Source organism: Triticum aestivum, chromosome 1B, assembly GCF_018294505.1.
Source record: "Triticum aestivum cultivar Chinese Spring chromosome 1B, IWGSC CS RefSeq v2.1, whole genome shotgun sequence".
NCBI lineage: Eukaryota > Viridiplantae > Streptophyta > Magnoliopsida > Poales > Poaceae > Triticum > Triticum aestivum.
This window is the reverse complement of record NC_057795.1, coordinates 74,506,042-74,511,195: the sequence shown is the minus strand read 5'-3', so window position 1 is coordinate 74,511,195 and position 5,154 is coordinate 74,506,042. Positions and strand designations below refer to the sequence as shown.

General features: G+C 42.7%; 1 pseudogene; it reads right to left on the bottom strand.

Moving 5' to 3' along the window:
• Positions 1-2,708: 2,708 nt before the first annotated feature.
• LOC123087196 (glutelin type-B 5-like) lies at positions 2,709-4,950 on the bottom strand (annotated as a pseudogene).
• Positions 4,951-5,154: the final 204 nt, after the last annotated feature.

Here is a 5,154-nt window from a genome sequence, read left to right as displayed (position 1 = left end):
CAGTATTTGACTCTCACTCGCCCAGACATTTCATTTGCAGTGAACAAGGTATGCCAGTTTCTCTCACAGCCCACTGATGTTCATTGGGAAGCTGTTAAGCGCATCCTGCGCTATGTAAAGGGAACATTGCAAACTGGCCTGAAGTTTCGAAAGGCTTTCTCCACCAGCATTAGTATTTTCACTGACGCAGACTGGGCCGGGTGTCCTGATGATCGACGTTCCACTGGAGGCTTTGCCATCTTTGTTGGCCCAAATCTCATCTCCTGGAGTTTGAAGAAGCAACCGACGGTGTCGAGATCTAGTATGGAGGCTGAGTACAAAGCCTTGGCAAATGGAGCTGCTGAGGCCATTTGGTTAGAATCACTACTCAAGGAGCCTGGTGTTTCCCAGCAGCGTGTTCCTGTTCTATGGTGTGATAATTTAGGAGCCACATATCTGACTGCCAACCCAGTTTTTCATGCACGCACCAAGCACATTGAGATTGACTTCCACTTTGTGCATGAGCGTGTCGCTTCTGGAGCTCTTGATGCCAGGTTCATTTCTTCTAATGATCAGCTGGCTGACGTGTTTACCAAACCAGCCACTCGACAGATGCTAGACCGTTTTAGTACCAATCTAAACCTTGTACAGAGTAGAAGTTCAGATTGAGGGGGTATGTTTAAATAGGTCTAGCGTGTCATGTACACGTATTGTGTACGTATGTAACTTGTGTATGCTGATCATTATATATAGAAAGACGTGGAGAGGCATTGCCCCACGGAAAACCCTAAACCTATTCTCAAACTTATAGTACTGAGATAATGTGATGTCGGGTGTCTTTGTGCTGCATCTCGATGGCGCCTTGCGAGACACACATGCTAGTTGTTATTAACCATATACTCTTATCATGTTTTTCCTTACTCAAAACTATATATATAGCCCTAAAAAAACTATATATCAATTTGTATGGCTTATTGGCCCTGAACACGGCACGTGGCACCCACTTGATTCACAGGGCACGCTTAGATTGTCATCTTAATCATTGTTATAATTATTATTTTTTTGCGGGGATAAAGGAAGTTTATTGCATCGGAATAGAGTTACAGTCGAGAGGCCACAAATCCTCGATACATGGTGGAGCCGAATCAAGCCAAACTGCCGTGGCTCGCTCGGTGTGGCTATACTTAGCCAACCGATCGGCAACTCTATTTTGAAGTCTACTAATCTTTTGAGAAAAAACTCCCTACTATCTAAAAGTGACTTGATCTCAAAAATGATCTGTCCATAGGCCGAGCGAAGAAGTGCATCATTTGTCAAGCTAGACAATGCTTCGGCGGAATCCGTTTGAACCACCACCGGTAGCGCAGAATGTTGTAGTGCAAGGGCCATCCCATGCATGATCGCATGCAATTCCGCCTCAAGAGGGTCATTGCAATGGAAGATAAACCGGTAGGCTGCCATTTGAATTTCCCCTCTGTCATTCCTGAGCACCATACCGATGCCCGCAGAGCCATCCTCCTGCAGAAAGGAGCCGTCGACAGATAGCGCCAGCCTACCAAGCGGCGGAGCCGGCCAGGGGTCCGCCGATGGCATGAATCTGGGGGTTGGCAGCACAATTAATTATACAAGACAAAGATCGACTGCTGCAGTGAGTGAACCTTTAGCGCACAATTAAATAGCAAGGATTCAATTTTTATTTTGCATTTTACGATGAGCCTATATGAAGAGGAAATCTGATAGTTTTTTCTTTCATTTGATATACTACCATGAATTGCATATAAATGCAATTCTTTTTTTTTCACCCGCAAAAAAAGAATTGCATTTATATGCTTCCATTTTGGACTCAGCGGCGGCCTCTGGCGGGAAATAAGGCACGGGACACGCGGAGATGGCAAACGGGCTCGACAGTGTTGGCGTGGTGGTTTCATGTGGCAACTGCACATGTATGGTCTAGAATGGCCAAACTAGGTGTGCAGCGGTAGCTGAAAGAGAAGGAGCTCGAGCGCTGATGTTGGCTCTTCTGTTCATAGTTGACAACGTGGCCAAATGATGGCCAACACATCGAATGGATGTTTCATATGAGTCTCCCCTCCGTTATTGCCACAAATGAGACCCACAGAATAAGAAATGGGTCAAAGGAGGTGGCAATGAGGTGAAAACTTGGTGGCAGACGCACAGGGTTTGTGCCCAATTTATTTGCAATCATTAGTGGCACAAGCACAACCACAATTTCAAAAAAAAAAGTGGCGGGCATCGAATATAAGTTGGATATAGTACCCAGACCTAATTTCCCCATAAAGAAAGACTTAAACCCAATTGCAAAGGAAGAACTCAAGTGCACGCTACAAGTCTACATCATCGTCCATTCGTCTTAAGCATGAATGAGAAATTACTCACCCAACGACCATATGGTTTTTGCAGAAAACAACACAAGTGAAATGGGGCCAATGGCACATAGAAGAATGTATTAAGCTGACCGTAGCCACCACACACTGGTGTTTACTAGGCTTAGTTAGCAAGTGAGTGACGTGTATGTCAGTGCAAACACAAAAGAAAAACACATTGGTGTTCATTGCTACAGTGAGAATTTGTATTGCTACGGTGAGAAACGACAAACACTACCACATAGAATAGCAGTATAGATACGATAAAATATGCACACTGTCTAGATGAAGAATTGGCTAATGCAATTTGCGAAACGAAGTTCATGAAATTTCCTTCCAGAAAGATAAACATATGAAACACAATGAACCTTTGTTGATATCTTATTGAGATGACCATATATGGAAACATCAAAGTTCTACACACTCACTGATGTCTTTATTTTATTCCATGAGCTAGTTCTGACATTAGTTCATGCACTTTGAAGGTGACTCTTCTTCACCCTTAGGAAAACTATCGAAGATACTTTGACTGAATTTAGGAGCAAATACTCCCAGCTCCTCTTCCCTGGTAAATTTGAGGCTCCGAGCTTCTGTCCTAGAGATGCCGAATGCATTGGCGAGGACATCAACGGGCAAGGCACCGAGAATTGAGTTCTTTCCTGCGATGTGACTAACCATGGAGTTTTCGTTAGTCTTGAATTCAATGTACTTGCTTCCATCACGTTGTGCCTTCTTCAGAACGACATAGTTTTGTGGTATGATTAATAGTTGTCCCGGGCTAAGAAGGCCATTGAACACATTTCGACCATGGTCATTGACAACTTGAATCCAGATATGTCCTTGGATCATGTACATCACACTATGAGCATTAATGTTCCATAATGGTGAAATAATGGCATTCTACGATCACAAATTATGTATGGTGTAATGTTAGAATTGCATTGTGAAGCTTTGAACATATAAGAGTATGAAAAACACAATATCATAATTACCTGGTAGAGATGTACTCTTGTAGCACTCATTTGCACGATGTTAAGGATGGGGAACGTTTGGCTGTTGAGACGTGTTATTGTACCGGCACGCGGGTTGTATATGTCAGCATGACTGGGATCGTCGATGTTCACACTTAGCTTATGATCACAAAAGTTCTCCTCCAAACCATTCCAACCACCATAAGTTGATTGTGATGCATAAGATTGCCCTGCATGAGGTTGACATCCCGGATATGGCCCTGCCTGAGATTGCTCTTCTTGAGATTGCCCTCCCTGCCCTTCTTCAGGTTGGTCTCCTTGATAGTGTTTTCCCTGAGACTGCCCCATTTGAGGTTGCTCTCCCTGAATGTGCTTTCCTTGAGACTGCCCCATTTGAGGTTGCTCTCCGTGAGACTACCCCATTTGAGATTGCTCTCCGTGAGACTGCCCCATTTGAGGTTGCTCTTCTTGAGAGTGTTTTGCCTGAGATTGCCCTTCCTCATATTGAGTGTGTGGGTAGGATTCTTGCTCTCGCTGTTGTGTAAAAATAGGCTTTATAAATTTAAGAGTATGATTCACATGGATTATGTCACCCATTTCATTTTGACTTTGAAGCCTTTGCGCTATTTTTCCACTTGTACCCAAGGCCTCACCAAGCAACCGAACATCGAAACCACTGAATATGTTTTGGCTAGAGTGAAGTTGCGAACTCCTATAGTTGCCAGCCAACAAAAATTCCTACAAGTTTGATCAAGAAGAGAAATTAAACAACATGCCACTTGTAAACAACATTAAATACAGTAGGTTAGTTGAATAGACTTATTGACCCCACATAGATTTGTCCCAAAGATTTTTTGTTACCTTATGCCTAGTTTCATGTTGATTAGCATTGTTGTTTACGTCGAAAACATAGATAGCCACAATTGGCGCATCACCGTCATTGTAGAACCAATGTACAATGCCTGCCGGTAGTGCAATGACATCTCCTTGTTTGAAACGGTGAACCTTCTGGTGCTCATCTTTGAACTTTTGGCTTTGGCTTTGACCCTGTACGAATTGTGCTTGCCCATATTTTTGAAACTGTTTTTGGAATGTCTCTGGGCATCCAGTAAAAGACAATCCGGCAGAACCACTTCCTGGGTGAAAACATATGTGCATGTTAGTGTTAGAAACTTATTGATAAAATACTAAAAATAGTAACCTTTATCTCAAGAAACTATTAGTAATATCAAATGGTAACTACATTAATTGAATTGCTACACAGACCTTGGATGATGTAGACTAATCCATGAGTGTTGTGGTATCGCGTAACAAATAACCACGAGGTTCGATTACACGACGGATGACAAATACACCAATGCAACGAAACTGCTCATTTTCCTCATCAAAATACTCGGTTAGGCCTGCTTGCGACCTCACTTGACGAAGTGGTGTAGATGCTTGTAGCCTATTGAGTGTACACTCTCTGAAACCCCCTTGGCGAGAGCTTTGCCATGGGTTAAAGCTCATGCCAAATAGTTGTGCCATGGAGCCATGGCACAAGAGCAAAATGCAAAAGTAAAAAGAGAGCGATACAAAACTAGTGGCTGACATAGCTGTTTGAAGAGGAGAGAGAAGTTTTCTTGATGTTAGGGTTGGGAGATGTGTGTGGCTTTTATAGCCAACAAAATCTACCTAGAACTTATGTAGATACAAGATTTGTTAAGATAAATATGTAGAACATATGATAATTTCGACAATTGGAAAGTTGAGTGGCTCTAACCAACTCTCATGAGTTAAAGTTATATATGACTGCAAGCAAACATAGAAAATGCTTTCTG